This window comes from Pristiophorus japonicus, chromosome 21 (genome assembly GCF_044704955.1).
Source record: "Pristiophorus japonicus isolate sPriJap1 chromosome 21, sPriJap1.hap1, whole genome shotgun sequence".
Classification (NCBI taxonomy): domain Eukaryota; kingdom Metazoa; phylum Chordata; class Chondrichthyes; family Pristiophoridae; genus Pristiophorus; species Pristiophorus japonicus.
The window spans coordinates 95,061,372-95,078,917 of record NC_091997.1 but is presented as its reverse complement, the minus strand read 5'-3'; the positions used below and the strand labels follow the sequence as shown (position 1 = coordinate 95,078,917).

The following is a 17,546-nucleotide window of genomic DNA, read 5'->3' as shown; positions in this document are numbered from 1 at the left end:
TGGATATTACTGGACCAGTATATGATCACCGTTCCCTATACTGCCCTTTAATGACGCGAAGCAATCGTTCGAATTAGAAAAACGAATACCTTATCGGGATTAATTAATGATTGTTGCAAACTGTTTGCAAAGATCAGTTAGCAATATACATAGAAAGCATCACGAAACAAATATATTTTAATAAAGAACCCTACAATGTTTAGGTGGAAATTACCGTCAGATGATTCGGGCGAATGTGATTTGGTTTCATATAATTGAACGAGATTTAACACAACGACCACGATAATGACTCAAATCTGCAACCTTCTGATAACATCGAAGAATTGCAGTTAAAGTGAAATGCCTTACCCATTAGGCCAAATGGCCTCTGCGGTTTACAGCAGACGAATGGTGATAATGAGCGAACACACCGGAATGGTATTCATTTCAGTTGCATACTTTTCACAGCAAACCAATCAGCGGCACTGAGCCATTCACTGATTGAAATACGAGAAGGCACAATGTCCTGGAGGGTATGGAATTGTTCATTTAATGATGGAAACACTCCACAGGTCCATGAGCTCTCGGCAGAACTAAGGTTTTTCAGAATTGCTTCAAAGTATTGCAGGTCCCGTGTGAGCTCCGTTTCTCAATGTTTAAACTGCTCTGAAATAATAAAACTCAGATACCAGCACCGCATCACAAAAAATAAAATAAATGTTCAATACGAGGATCGAAACCATGAACTTATCGTTATTACAGCCACGCTCGACCAAACTAAGCTAATCAGCCTTGTTCTCATCTGCTTTTTTCAGATGCTGTAATAGAAAAAAACTTTCACCTCAGGATGTCATAAAGTGCTTCAGAGAAAATGAAGTGCATTTAACGTATGGTCACTGTTGTAACGTAGTGAATGCAGAAGCAGATTTGCACGATGAAAAATGCACAACGCGACAGAGACCAGATGTTGGTTGAGGGATATATATTGGCCCCAGGAGACCGGGGTGAACTCCCCTGCTCTTCTACCAAATAATGGTTTTGTGATGTTTTTCGTCCAGCTCGGAGGGTAGACCGGGCCTCGGTGTAAATTTCATCCACAAGACAGCAACTCCGACAATGCATAGCTCCCTCAGCTTTTTTTCAACGACAGCGAAAAACCTACTTGACCTCGTCCCCACCCATCTGTCTGTCGCACTTGCATCTGTCCCTGAGAGTTTTGATCGCAGTGAACACTGCACAGTACTTCTGACAACCAAATCCTTTATTCACACGGAGGACACTCTCCATCGTGTTGTCTGGCATTATCACTGTGCTAAATGGGACAGATTGTGATCCGATTCAGCAGCTCAAAACTGGTCGTCCACCAGGTGCTGTCGGACATCAGCAGCAGAATTGTATTCCACACAATCTGTAATCTTATGGGCCAGTATATACCTCATTCTATCTTCACCTTCTGAACAGAGGACCAACACTGGTTCAATGAGAAGGGTACAAGAGAAAGCCAGTAGCAGCACCAGGCTTCTTATCATGATGCAAACCTCGGGACATTAGAACACAGGACGACATACACACAAAACACAAAACAGTGGGACAGCATGTTATCGACACGACTAAGTGAGCGAACAACCGACGGATCAGATCAAAGCTCTACAACCTTGCAAATATAGCCATTCATTTTTTAAGCTAATTTAATTAATTCCTGGGATTTGGGAATCGCTGGCAAGGCCAGCATGTTTTGCCCTTTCCTAATTTCCCTTGTGAATGTGGTGGTGAGCAGCCTTCTTGAGCCACTACTATGTGTTGAGCGTACTGTTAAAGAGGGACTTGCAGGATTTTGACCCAGTGATTTTGAAGCTACAGTGATCTATTTTCGTGTCCGGATGGTGTGTAACTTGGAGGTGATGCTGCTCCCCTACAGCTGCTGTCTTTGCCTTTCAAGGTGGTAGAGGTTGCGGCATTGGAAGATGCTGTTGAAGAAGCCTTTGCGAGTTGCTGCGGTGCAACTTCTCGATGGTACACACTGCAGTCACTGTGAGCCGCTGGTGGAGGCAGTGGATGTTTTACATGGAGGATGGGCTGCCAATTAAGCGGGTTGCTTTGTCCTGGAAGCTGTCGAACATCTTCAGTGGTCGTTGGAGCTACACAAATCCAGGTAAGTAACTGTATTCCAAAACATTCCAGATTGGTGCCTTGTAGATGTTGGAAAGTGTTGGGAAGCAGGAGGTGAGAAGCTAACAGCAACATATCCACCCACTGCCCGGATTCTATATCGGATTACATGGTGTTACATAGGATTACATAGGATACAGAATAATAGAATCTTATAAATTGACGGCACAGACGGAGAGCATTTCGGCCCATCGTGTCTGCAACTGCCAACTAAGAGCTAGCTAGCCTAATCCCAATTTACAGCACTTGGTACGTAACACTCTCGGTTACGGCACATTAATTGCACATCCATGTATTGTTTAAATATGGTAAGGACCTTTGCGTATACCACCCTCTCTGGCAATGTGTTCCAGGCTCCCACGACGCTCTGGGTGGAGAAATTGCGCCTCATAACTCATGTAACCCTCTCCAATTACTTTAAATCTATGCCCCCTCTTTGTTGTCCTGACTGCCAATGGAAATACGTGCTTCCTGTTAACTCTATCCTCGCCCTTCATAATTTTATACACCTCAATAAGGTCTCACCTCAGCCTGCTCTATTCCAAAGAAAACAGCAGTAGCAGCTGCAATATTTAGTTAACCAAATGTCTGCAGTCCAGACAGCTTTCTTGAAAATCTCCACTGCACCCATTCCAATGCAATCACATCTTTCCTGAAATGTCGTGAACAGAACTACAAAAAGTACTCCAGCTGTGGCGTAACCTGTGTTTTAGATAATTCAAGTATAATATCCTTGCTCTTGTATTCCATGCCTCATCTTATAAATGCAAGTATTCCGCATGCCTTCTGAACCAACTTATCTACCAGACCTCTTCAGGGTCTGTGGACCTGCACTTCAAGGTGCCTTTGTTCATCTACACTTTTCAGTGGTGTACCATTTAATGCTTATTACCTTGCCTTGTTAAACCACCCGAAATCCATTACCTCACACTTATCCGAATTGAATTCTATTTGCCACTGTTCTGCCCACCTGGCCAGTTATAGTGGCATTTTTTTGCTATTCCTGCTATGAACCTAATTTGGACTGCAACATCCGCTGAACCTGAGTCATGATGATAGGTGAAGCAAGACAAGGCACGGATGGAGGGGCACACATTTGCACGTTTATTCTTACTGATATCTGCTTGTTTTTCTGCTGATAATGGGGAACTGAATGTTTAAACAACAACCTCAGGGTCTCACGTATCTTGTTGCGGAATGTGTCTATTCTTCTGTTGTAACCTTGATGACACAGTTATAGTTTGCGAGCTTAAATATGGGGCACTCTTTGCCAGTCGGGGAGTTTCTGGGGTTATGCGTTGTGGAACCTGAACACAGATCTATGACGTGGCCACGTCTACAAATCCGTATATTAAACACGTGTATTTTTCCACTTAAAGCAGATGGGTGTCTCGGGTCTTGTTCTTTGACATAAATTTGTACTCCAGCACTTTTTGACGTAGTCGGTAGGATTTTGTGGCACCGGTGAGACCCGGCGGAGGGGTCACAACAAGGGTGAGTAACTTTTAAATACCACTCACAAATTCGGTGGCCCGGAAGTCGAAGGTCAAACTTGGGCACACATCTGAATCAAGTGAGATCTGTTGAGCGGGTAAGACACAATTTTAAGTATCAGTGTCATACAGTAAACGTTTTAAATTAGGAATTATAAGTTAGCGACAATGTTGTTGCCCCAAAGGACCGCTTAGTAATTGTAAGTAAGCAGCTAGAAGAAGCGGGAAATCTTGGGGCAGATTAATGTCATGTGAAGGGGCCAGTGTTGTGTGACTGCCCGTAGTCGGATCAAAGTGTGGCGTCAGGGAAAGAATTAGACTGTGGTGAGGAAGGCATCCTTACTATATTACATGCAGGCGACTGGAAGGACTTAATCAACAAGATGCTTAAGGATAGATGGGATCCACAGAAGGATCCCACCGACCAAAATACCTGGTGGCAAAAGCAGAAAAACAAACGCGCTCAGAAAGCGAGAGTAATAATAGTATGGAAATTTTTGCAATGCAGTGGTAGATTGAAACCAAAAATCGAGGAATTAAAACAGTCAAGCGCAGAAATAAAGAAGCTAAGGGCAATGGGAAATTAATAAAAGAAAAGCAATATGTTGGAAAAACACGTTGAATTTACAAAGGACAGCCTGTTTTTATCCAATGATAAAAATGCGACCTTGAAAGTTGCAGCTGCTGGAAAGAGAAACAAAGATGTTTGGGAAAATAAGGTGTATGTCCCGCACTGTGACACGGTAATAACACGGAGAAGCCGGTATTGATCATGCGCAGCACAAACAAAAAGGAATACAACCTAAAAAGCGGGTGGGACCCCAGGGTACGAGGAAAACAAGCCAGTGGGATAAAATATCAGATGCGAATAATGGAAAATTAATAGAAAGAAAAATGCTGAAAAAAAAAGCTAACAATGAGACCTCGAAAGCTACAGCTGCTAGAAAGAGAAACTAAATCTTCAGGAAAATGGACTGGAGGAAGAACATCAAAATACAAAACGTAATTTGAAGAAGGGAGAATTAAATTGGCTGTGAAAAGGATATTGGTTTAAATTTAAAAACTTACGATTTAAACCCGACACACAAGTTTTGCGCAGAGAAAGAGAAACAAAGTTCTTTAGGGAAATGGACTGCAGGAAGATCATCAAAATGCAAAACCTAATTTGAAGAAAGGAAATTTGAATTATTAACTTCAAATTCAAAAGGGGAATAAATCTAAGTTATGCGATCGCAGCAAAGGAAGGAAAGAAAAACTGTGAAGTAGAGAATTATTAAAGAAATATGGAACCAGCACGGACTTTTAGATTTTGTGCGAAGAGAAATAAAACACAAGATTTGCTCAGTGAACGGGATCATAAAGACGAAATGCTGGAATGTATATACCTTGTGGGAAATTGGATTTCAGTAAAAAAAACTGCGATTACAAATTTGTCGTCTCGTTTTAAATCAATGAAAAAAAAGTTTTGGCATGTATTTGAATTGGAAGTTTAGTGTAATTGGCGTTTAATCTTAAATGCTGTCTTTCCCGACGAGAAGATTTTATTATGACATCTTTACTAATCATTTCCGCTGATCTAACAAATTAACCCCATTTCTAAGCAAGTTTTGAAACCAGAAAGGCTTGGAAAGAAATTCAGTTCATTCCGCGAAGTCAAGTAAGGACGTCAGGCCTTCTTACAAACCTGTAAATGAGTTATCCCTTCCATTGATAGATGTTTTATACTGGACATTATTAATTTGGATTATTATTAAAAGAAAGAAGACTCACTTGACAGACAGAGGAAATAGTGTGATAGTCAGAAAAAAATATCATTTAAAAAGATAAGCAAACTGCTTAAGGGGATGCAGCGGGTGGTGAAAAAACATCAGGCAGGTCGAGACGAACAAGAGAAGTGGGAGCCCCTTGTGGTTCTCCCTGAAGTAGGGGACAGTGTAACAGTTAAGGGCCTGCAAGGAAGAACGGGATTCATGCCATGATGTTGAGGACCCTACGAGGTCATGTTATGTGGGGATTTCTGCGCTTGTGTAGATATACACGGGATATGGCGGTGGAAACATTGGTCCCAACTAAAACCTTATTCAGTTTAGATCATTGAAAACCTGCTGTACTCCTCATTGGGACATTGGTGTTGGGACCTCTCATGTCTACCCAGTATGGCAAGGAACACTGCCCAAATGGATGTGACAACGTCAGAAACATCACCGCACCAGATGATTGTGCTATTATAATATGATTAAATTAAAACAATGCCCAACGATGGATCCTGCGGACGACGCAATGAAAACAGAACCAAAGGAACACTTGTACAATACGACAACTATTGACTGCCGTCATCCACTCGGGGGGTGGGGGGAGGGAAGACAACAAGGAAAGTTTTACGGGACGAGATGGATTGATAATAATGGAGTGGGGGAGGGAACAGACGTGCAGACGGTCTGTCTAAATAATTCTAAATTCAGGGGGCAGACAGATCGGTTTAATGGAACACGGTCCGGTGAGGGGGAAATAGAATGGTTAGAATGGACTGATGATAAGCTAGAAATAAAAGTTCATACGATCTCGCACTGGAAAATAGTACAATTACACCCTGGAAATGCGGAGAACGAGGTTACGATATTGTGTACCGACAAGGTAGTAGGGTCAGTAGATACAAAGCATAGAGAGTCAAGCGACACAAACCATTTACCTCAGAATACCCATACCTGCAGTTGTGGAGGGCCTTGGAGATTAGTCCCGGATGACCCACTCCCTACCTATTGACCCACCGAAACGAAAGGGACCGCAAACGGTCTGATATCGAGATTGAAGGAAATAATGCTGTATGAGAATGAACATCATGAATTCTGTCCGTAATAGTAAATATAAACAATTTAGGATCGCCAGAAAAGTGTGACCCAAAAGTAAGGGCGCTATGCACCCGTTTGCTGCAGGAGATATTGGAAGGCTATCGGGATGCCTCAGGGGCATCCAGGTTTCTAGACTCCTTCAAGACAAGCCAGACACGTAGGCGTAAACAGGGTTTGATCAATGATATCCTGACAGGAGTAAAGACGGGAACGTCCTCTGTTAACGCCCTAGATATACGAACTCAAGAGGAACAAACAGAGCGGGTCAATGACACAGTCAGGTTTCTGCTACAGAAAGGGATAGGAAACACCGAGGACCTTGCTAGAGAAAGAGGTGCGATGGGGAGCTTAGTGAAAGGGATTATAGTCCTGAACAGCCACGCTGCCACCATTAATCATCTGCTTAACCGAGAATTTAATAAAGAAAAGGAATAGTTTCAGCGAGACCATTGCCACGCTTACAGTGGATGGATGATCCGGCAGGTCAAAAAGACCTGGTCCAAATACAGAGGGGCAAAATGCTGGACTGAATTAATAGCACACTTCTGTTCCACCTGGCACAGCATCCGATGACACTGGATGCATGCACTATGAAAGGAATGTCAAGAGTCTTTCCATCGACAGGAAGATGCAACGATTCTCATTCTGCCCTGGTGGGGATGGTCCTAATGATTCCGGTAATGGCAAAGGGGGAGTATGGACCTTATCCGCAGTTTGAGGTAGAGAACCTGGGGCTAACCCGGGTTGAGAACAACAGGCGGTATCACCTAATGGATCAATATGCGATCAAATGGAACGGAACCACGAGAGGGGTCTCATTATCAGGTTGCCACAGGATAGGATGCCGACCGATTTGTACACATCCAGTGCACTGGGGGAATAAGGACAAGTGCAGATTTAATCAGACACAGGGATATGTCTTAGAAATGAGCCCATCAGAGTTAGAACCCACTCACTCAGCCGACCGTGGAAAAGGGGAATACTGTGTGGTAACCAGCCAACTAGCTTATGACTATGGCATTTATCAGTGTAACATCCCTAACTCCAACTTCTGCTCACCCCTAGGCTACCGATAATGAACGAGTAGAAATGACGTATATCCATGCTTGAGAAACTGCCCTCCAAAATTGCATCACCTCACAGTTCTCTGGAATAAATTGCATTTGCCACTGCTCTGCCCAGCTGACCAGTAGATTCATATCCTACTGCAGCCCATGATTTCCTCTTCATTATCAACAACACAGCCAATTTTAGCATCGTCTGCAAACGTCTCAATCATACTCCGTTTTAATCAAATATAAATCGTTGGTATATGCCACAAAAAGCAAGGGACCCAGTACTGAGCCCTGTGCGACCCGACTGGAAACATTCTCCCACTCACAAAAACATCCATCAACCATTATCCTTTGCTTCCTATCTCCAAGCCAATTCTGGATTCAACTTGTCACTTTACCCTGGATCCCATGGGCTATAACCTTCATGGCCAATCTACCATGTGGGTCCTTATCAAAAGCTTAGCTAAATTCCAGATACACTACATCATTTGCACTACCCTCGGCGACACTCTTGGTTACTTGCTCAAAAAATTATATTAGGTTTGTCAAACATGATCTTCCTTTCGCAATCCTTGCTGACTGTCCATTATTATTCCTTGCCTATCCAAATGCAGACTTATCCTGTTTTTTACGATTTTTTCCAATACTTTTCCCACCACTGAGTTTAGGCTGAGATGCCTGTAATTGCTCTGCATATCCTTTTTTTGCTTCTTAAACAAGGGTACTAGGTTAGCAGTCCTCCAATCCTCCGGCACCATGCCCATATTCAAAAAGCACTAGAAAATGATGGTCAAGGCCTCTGCGATTGCATATTTTACTTGGCTCAACAGCCTGTGATGCATTTCATCTGGGCCTTGGGAATTATCTACTTTCAAAGCTACTAAACTCCTTAACACTTCCTCTCTCACCATATTTATTTCATCGAGAACATCACACTCCTCCTCGATAGCAGTATCTGCATTAGCTCTTTACTTTGTGAAAACAGATGTAAAGTATTTGTTAAGAACCCTGCCAACAACTTCCGCCTCCACACAAAATTACCCTCGTGATTTCTAATTGGCCCTACACTTTCCTTAGTTACCCTCTTACTCTTTATCGTTATGGAACATCTTAAGGTTTTCCTTAATTTTAATGGCCAAGAATGTCTCATGCTCACTCTTAGCTTTCCTATTATCGTTTTTAATTTTGCCTCTTAACTTTCTATATTTCTCTAAAAATTCTAAAGTATTAAGCCGTTGATATGTGACATAAGCGTCCTTTATTTTGCTTAATCCTCACCTGTAATTCCCGAGACATCCAGGGCGCTCTAGAATTATTTTCGCAGCCTTTTTATTTAAGGCCATATGTTTGGCTCCTACCTTCCGGATCTCCTTCTAGAATGCCTCACACTGTTCCGAATCCGATTTACCCACAATTAGATGTTTCCAGTCCACTCTGGCCAAATCACTCCTTAACTTAGCAAAATTAAATTTTCCGCAATTCAGAAATGTTATTGCAGGCCTATTCTTGTCCTTATCCATAACCAACTTGAATCTCACTGAATTATGGTCACAGTCACCCAAATACTCCCCCACTAATACCAGTTCAAACTGTTCGCTTTGTTTCCACAAAACTAAATCCAAGACGCCCGCTCTCGTGTTGGGCTTGCTATATACTGACTAAAATAGTTGCCTTGAAAGCATTTCAAGAAATTGGCAGCCTCTATAGCCTTCACACTAAGTTTGTCACAATCAATATTCGCATAATTAAAGTGCCCTACTTTTAATACTCTGTGATTTTTAGACTTCACAGCAATTTGTCTACATATTTGCTCCTTCTATTTGCCTCCCACTCTCTGGATGTCTATAATACACTCCCAGCTGTGTGATCGCCGATTTTTTTTCCAATTCGACCCATCTGGCCTCTGTTGATGATCCGTCTAACATAGCATCCCTCTTCACCGCTGTAATTGCTTATTTAATCAGTACAGCAACACCGCCCTCCATTTTCCCCCCTCTCTCTCTAGCCTAAAAATCCGTCAGCCAGAGATATTGATCTGCCAAACCTGCCCCTCTTTCAGCCAAGTTCATGTAAAGGCTATAAGGTCACACTCCCAAGAGTCTACATGTGCTCTTAGCTCATCTATCTTATTCACTATACTCCTTGCAGTAAATATGTACCATTCAGCACAGGAAGACATCCTTGCTTGTTATGTACGAAGCCATGCTTCCTCTGTCTTAAAGATTCGCTTTCAAGATTCATGCTATCCAACTTTTGCTTTACTTATATCTCTTTTGTATTCGTTCTCAGGTTCCGATCCCCCTGTCAAGCTATTTCAAAGAGCCACACGGCCCTCGGTCAGCAGCCCTGAAGGTTACATATAAACATATGAACAATTAACAAAGGCGGAAAGGCAAAGAGCACCCAGGCCAACCATCTTCCCCATACAACTGCGACGACCATTCCAATGAAATATTCTACACTCCAACCCAACCCGAGCCATCTGATCTCTTAGGAGGCGCAGAAAACAAATAAAAACCCAGGCGAACTGAGGGAAAAAACATCTAGGAAAATTCGTCTCTGACCCATCCAGGCGATCGAAATAAATCCAGGAGATCACAATGGCCGGATTCGATTTGCTGCTGTACTTACCTTCGTTTCTGCATCAGCCAACAACAGGTTGTACATTCTATTCCCAATTAAGAGCTCTAGCTCCGTAATCCTGCAGGTTACGCCTCTTTAAGTTACAACCACGCACATTTTAAATGTGGTGATTGTTTTAGCATCCACCACCTTTTCCAGGCAGTACGGTCCATTAACCCAGAACCCTCTGCGTGAAGAAGCTCCCTTCAAATCCCCTCTGAACCTTCAAGCAACCACTTAAACCCTTCATAATTGACCCATCCACCAAGGGAAATTGGCCGTTGCTACGCACTTTATCGAGACCCCTCAAAATGTTGTAGACCGCAGTGAGGTCTCCTCGCAACCTCCTCTGTTCCAATGAGAACAGACCAAGACTCTCCAATCTGTCCTCATCGCTGCGATTCTCAATTCACGGCAGCATCTGCGCCCTCTCGAGTGCAATCACATTCTTCCAATAATGCGGCACACAGAACTGCATGCAGTATTCCACTTAGCTTTTCCGCTTAGCTTCTCACTTTCCATATTGTTATCGTTAATGAGTATACCTTGCAATTCTCCTCGGAAGTTTTATAAATATACCTGCAAGTCCAGATAATTAACTTCTGAGGTGATTGTATTAAAAGCAATGAGTACAGCATGTATTAAACTTCTTTTTGTTCTATCTCTTTCTTGACTTGTTTCATTGGTAGTGTTATTCTTGTCGTGAAATGCATGCTGTACTTGTTCTACCCTTGTGGACAAGCCAGACGTTTTACAATATTGATTAAAAATGTGCATACGCTGTAAAACTACTCGTCCTTAATGCATCCGGTTACTGCATCTTCAAATCCTATCATGACGCTACCTGGACCACTGCAATCACTTTTAGTGCAAGTATAATATACCCAATATTTACAGGTTGCCGCAAAGGGGGCATTTTTATCCCCATTGGCACAACTGTTATTGGGTGTGACGTGATATCCGAAGTAAGAATACTGGCCTTTAAGTTTATACAACCATTGAGGTCAGCACAGTTGTATACACCCCTTGCATTTTGATGCTATTGGGCTTTGATTTGATTCCTTTAACATTTTCCAGTTCCCATTATTCTTTTTCAGCAATGTCGATACCTTTGGGACTTTTCCATCTTTTACCTTGCACCTAATATCCATTCAATACCTTTCTTATTTTTCCCACTTGTAAATGCTTCTCTGGAGAGTACCACACTTCGTCCCATATTATTGTGTTACTTTATCCCTTGTAGTATTCCTTATCCAAATCGAGAGATCTCCATTATATGTTTCGTATGAGTTAATGTAGTCAGTTCATTTTCTGTGCCCACCGAGAATCTGAGGTGTTGTTCGGAAAATTGTGAGTGAAGCACATTCACTTCCTTCGCCCAGTGTGCAGCTGGTAATCCTCATTACAAAAGTTTTCTCGGAGATGTTTGTGCTCGCCGCAACATCAAACAGCAACAAAAGCATGTAGGTCCACATCCTTCTCCTGTATAGAGACCAAACGTAACATCTTCATTCTTAACAGTTTTGATCTGGTTTATATGCAGCCACTTAAATTTCGGTTCCATTTTTTGATTATAAGGTGTTTAGTTTCTCAATTATTGTTTGGGTGGGGGGCGGAGGGGCGATCCATTATATATCAAAGGTTATTTCTTAGCTGAAAAATTCTGCAACGTCAATTGTTTCCCAACCTCATTTCGAATGGGCTAACGCTCTTATCAAAACTTCGTTTGACCTTATTTAGTGGCCTACCCATCTTCATTGGCACCACTCTGTTTACCTAGTGCACATAGTCTATCAGTGTCTGCAATCAGGTCTGACTACAAGACTGCAATATTACTGGCATATTACTCCACAATGCTAACTGGCCCGTCATCCACACTTGTCTCCCAGACAGAGCCTCAAATGGACTTGCTCCTGTTGCATTGTTGGGGGTCGTACGTAGGTCGAACCTATTGCCATGAAAGAAAGAGTTATCAGGTTAGTCCATTGAGTGGGGTGTTCAGTACATAATTGACACAACATACTTTTCAAGATCCGATACACCTTTCGACAATTCCTGATTATTGTGGGTGAAGGGCAATGTGCAATATATGCATTATGTGGGGCATTTCCTGTAATCTAGTACAAATTTCTCCAATAAAGTGTGGACCCCGATCGCTGTCCACCTGTACAGATTTTCACGACCTACAGAATTCCACACTTAAAGGGATTGGTGCTGCAGAATAAGCCTTATTGTCCGTCGTTGGAATGTCCCCTCTCCATTTGTATATTGGTCAAACACTACAAGACCAATAATATCGGCCTGTAAATGTGTTCAGGGGCCATCAGGCAAAAGTTACGACCTGAGTAGGGCACGATTAGAACAAGAAGCTGGGTTAATTTTCAAACATGGTAAGCATCGATTGAAATATTGCTATACATGGTGTTGCATTTCTGGCCACCAGCAGAAGCGTGTTAACTTTTGTAGCTTGGTAGGGGCTGAATAACTTACAACCGCTGGGTGGGAGTGAAAGAGGGTTAACATGCCGTCTTTAAGTTGTGGAAGAATGCACAAATAAATTAGAATCCTTGTCGTTAATCATACGCAGGGAGTGGCTGACTCCATCGCTCTGCTGGAACACACTGTCCATGGAGTGTGTTGTGGCAGCGGCCACGCCATAACTTGATCATATGGAACATGCAAAGTTTGTGGTTCTATGAAATCGATGGCTTTTACTATATTTGTGGGTGCAACAACAGATGCCTGGAATTTATCCATCATCCACCAGGGTACTGTCAATTAATTTTTGCGGATCCCTTAGCAAACCTGTCGGCTGCTTTGTCAAATCGGTTGTGGGTAATGAAACTTTCTGAAGGGCTGCTATCTTTCCTACATGACAGGGGGCGACTCGCACTTGGAGCACTTTCATAGCTTATGGAGGAGACCAGAATGTAGTAAAGGTTTACCATATGATAAACAGTTCTCATTGTTTGATACAGAGGCAAGGCCATGGCTGTGTTGCAAACATAACTGCTGTCAGTCCAAATATTACTTGTTGCAGATGCGGTAAATTGGGCGTCAAGAGTACCACTATCACTTCTGTTTCTTGGAATTCCAACTACCAATTGGACACATATATATCAGCCGTGGCACACACCGTTTTCGGGTGGCCGTCAATGTAGTAAGACGAGCAATCTATATACACATTTCGAGCTTCTGAAATAACATTGCATTTTATTGGGTTTAAGTCCATTTCCAACACAGGTTAGGGAAACTGGCGTGGACATCGCTTACAAGCGAGCATAAGAGGCAGAAGCGTTGTTCAGGTGGTGGGGTCAGGTGAAATCTCGCTGCAATGATTCAAGTGGCCATTTACTTATCCTTTGTGCGGACACCTTGTTGTAACTTGGATTTAAGAGGGTGTTAAGAGGTGTATGTGGCGATGGTAGGGTAACTGTCTGAAGCTCGGAGATGTGAATATAAACATCGACCGCCCAAAAGGTGGGCAACAGGCGAGGTTCGCATACTGAATGCTCTCCGCTTCTCTGAAAATACGGGAGGCATATGCAATGGGGCAGGACGTCCCATATAGCTGCTGTTCATGACATAAAACTGCTGTTCTTCTTCCAAGCGAAAAGTTGAATTGGGGGTCTGTGGAGAGAAGGGCAAAAGTTTATATCCTTGCCTGCTTCGAAGCATTCACTGAGTATGTTGGCTATCGCCCCATACTGGCCGAATATCTTCGTCCACATCCCTTTTTAGCATTTCATACATGGGCTTGGCCAATTCTGCAATATTCGGGATAAAACTTCTCTGATAGCCTTCCAACCACAATATGGATCGTAACACTGTCTGTGATAACGGTAGGGAAAGCTTCTGAACGATTTCGACCTTATCATGATCAGAGCTGTGCCCCGTCGTGGAGATCTTCAGTCCCAAAACGTTGACTTCGCTCTGCACCGAGTGAGCATTTTTCTGGTTCACGAGTCCTGCGTTCTTCAACAGAACTAATCGTTATTTAAAAGCAAGAAATGGTCTTCGACATTCTGTGTGGCAAGTAATAGGTCGGCCACTTACTGAAGGAGAGCTGATGGCTTAGAAAATGCTCTGACTGCTTGTATTGATGGATTATTGACGGCGAGTTATGGAGACCCTGTTGCAGACGCGTAAATGAGTACCCCTGTCGCTCAATTGTAAATACGAATTGATACTGGTCCTCCTTAGCAAATGGAATATTCTAAAAACATTCGCTTTGTCAAGAGGAATGAAAATGGTAGCATTGGGAGAGTCCGATCTCAACAGCGAAGGTGCCGGACTAACAGTCGGGCTTTGACTTGTGGTGTCTTTACTCAATGCTCGATAATCAATGGTGAGTCTCCAGGATCCAGCTGGCTTCCCACCAGGCTATGCCAGGGGGTTGGTGATAGAGCACCTTTTACGTAACACACCCTATTCTTCCAATGGCAGAATGATTGTTGGCAAGCACATAATCCATTCCCTCTGAATAGGGGACTGCTGACAGGCACGGTGAGGTAGGTCATTCATCTGAACTTCAACACTCTATCACAATCGTGTTTCAGACTCATCAAAGCTGGTGAATGATCGGCAACTACAGTTTTGCAAGCAAGCAGTGATTGCGTTGGCATGGCAACAGACATAACCTTTTTAACAGCAAGCACTGAGTAAACATCTAAAATGTGCCCGATATCCCCTTGTCCTGCACCAGCCCATAAACTGCTGTTGATTATAATCTGTAAGAGCTGCCACTGTGCGGAGGGTATTGATCGCCAAAATTCCCATCTCATTCTCCATACTCATACAACCGGGTGCGGCAACTTGCATTCGAATCGTCTTCAAGGTACTAATAGTACTGTTCCCTGGATGAGCTGTAACTTCATTCCCCATATCACTCTTGATATTAAAATAACCCTTGCCCCATGCCAACTGGCATTCGGGGTGTGGGGTATGTAAGGTCATCAGGGACGAACCTGTGTCCATACTCAAATGTTGATGCTGGCTCACAGGCAGTAAATAGGAGAGACCAGGTCATCCCTGCCCATCCTGTCTGGACCACACTTCATTTCTTGACGTTGTGGTGGACCATTTAATTGCGGGATTCCAGTCCCTTTTGAATGGGGTGGAGGCGGGTCTGTAAGTTTTTCTAAGGGGCGTCCTGATATCTGAATGCTTACCAGAGTCTGCACTATAGTAGAAAGTCTGTCCAGATTACTGGCAGTGTCTGCTGTTGAATGTTCCAGATTAGAGGGCAAAACTTCTATTTTAGTTTCTACAGGACCGGGTGGACGTGTTAGATAAGGTGTTGGATTTGAGCGTTGGTGGTAGGTATGTCCTCCTTTCCCAAACTCTTGTCATCGAGCACGCCAGCAGTCCATGGCATAGTGTCCTGGCTTGCCGCCATTAAAGCATGCCCCTAATTGTTTAATGGGTAGCACAGGTGGAATGACGCAGGGTTCTTCGCCGACGTGGACAGGGTTTCCTCTCAGGATTCCCTGGGTCCGACTTTCTGTGGCCTAACCAGAATATTACACAATGTAAGCATGACCTCCCTGCTCTTGTATTCGATGCCTCACCCAATACACCAAGAATTCTGTACGCTTTCTCAACCATCTTTTCCATATTGCCTGATACGTTGAGGGTTCTGTGGACGTTTGTTTACTCCAAGGTCCCTCTGCTCATCAACACTATTAAGTCCTCCAAAATGCATAAGCTTAAACCTCTCTGAACGAAATTCTATTTGCCACTGCTGTGCCCACCAGACCAGTATATTTATATCCTCTTGCACTCCATGACTTTCCTCTTCATTCACAACCACACAGACAATTTTAGCACCATGTGCAAACTTATTAATCATGCTCCCTATATTCAAATGTAGATCATTGATATCCACCACTAAAGCAAGGGATCCAGTACTGAGCCCTGTGTTACCCCAGTGGAAACGTCCTTCCTGTCACAAACACATCCATCAACCATAACCCTTTGCTTCCTAACTCTAAGCCAAATTTTGATTCAAATAGACACATTGCCCTGGATACCTGGATCACATGGGCTTTAACATTGATGACCAGTCTAACATGTGGGACGTTATCAAAAGCTTTGCTAAAATACTGTACACTACATCGTATGCACTACCCTCATCGACCGTCTAGGTTACCTCCTTAAAAAATTCAATCAAGTTCGTCAAGCACGATCATCCTTTAACAAATCCGTGCTGACTGCCCCTTATTAATCCTTCCCTTTCCAGATTTATTCAATAATTTTGCCATCACTGAGGTTAGGTTGACAGGCCTGGAATTACTCGGCCTATCTCCTTCTCACATCTAAAACAAGGATACCACATTAGCAGTCCTCCAATCCTCCGGCATTATGCACAAATCTAAAGAGGACTGGAAAATAATGGTCAAGGCGTCTGTTATTTAATCTTTTACTTCGCTCAACAGACTGGGATGCAATTCATCCGGGCCTGAGGAATTATCTACTTTCAAAGCTGCTAAACCCCTTAAAACCTCCTCTTCATTATGTTTACTTCATCCACAATTTCATACTCCTCATTCATAGCAGCATCTGCATTTTCCCGTTCCATTGAGAAAACAGTCGCAACGAATTGATTAAGCACCATACCAACATTTTCCGCCTCCACACATGGATTACACTCACGGTCTGTATTATGCACGACCCTTTCTTTAGTTATCCTCTTGTTCTCAATATATTTATAGAACGTCTTTGCGGTTTCCTTAAGTTTATTGCCAAAAAATGTACATTTCGACAATGATTTGCACTTTTCATCCCAAATTCCATTGAACTGTTGCTCTTGCTCGCAGCCTGATGTATACTTTCTCTGTTTATTTCCCTTCCTCACAGTAAACGTAGTAACGATTGTGATTCTGTCTCAGGGAAAAAGCGGTCTCTCTAAATGTGTCACTCGCAACCTGGTGGCCATGGCAGCGGCGGATCTACTGGTCATTATCCTCGACCTGATATTGAGGCACATTCCGATTGTTTATCGGCTACATTTCTATTTCCTGTTCTCCCTCCCCGTGTGTAATATCCACGCTGTCCTGGTTTATGCAGCCACTAACTGTTCTGTCTGGTTCACTGTCACTTTCACCTTTGACCGATTTGTGGCGATTTTTTGCCAGAAGCTGAAGACTAAATATTGCAACGGAAAAACGGCGGCTGTGGTTCTGGGAACAGTGACGGTGATGAGCTGCTTTACAGACATTTTCTGGTATATTATGCTGTCAGATAACTTTTAGCTTTTTAATAACCCCTGGTTTTGTAGTATAAACACTAGGTAATGAGATCAACGGTCTGGGGAACAATCGAGTTCCTGCATTACATCCTCACCCCGTGTGTCCCATTTGTGGTCATAGTGCTGCTCA

General features: G+C 43.1%; 1 long non-coding RNA gene across 1 annotated transcript; it reads left to right on the top strand.

The window, feature by feature from the left end:
* The first annotated feature begins 3,425 nt into the window (after positions 1 to 3,425).
* Positions 3,426 to 10,828, top strand: LOC139233755 (uncharacterized). Its single transcript, XR_011588209.1, has 2 exons — positions 3,426 to 3,642; positions 9,835 to 10,828. It is a non-coding gene; the product is annotated as an uncharacterized lncRNA (long non-coding RNA).
* The last annotated feature ends 6,718 nt before the right edge of the window (positions 10,829 to 17,546 follow it).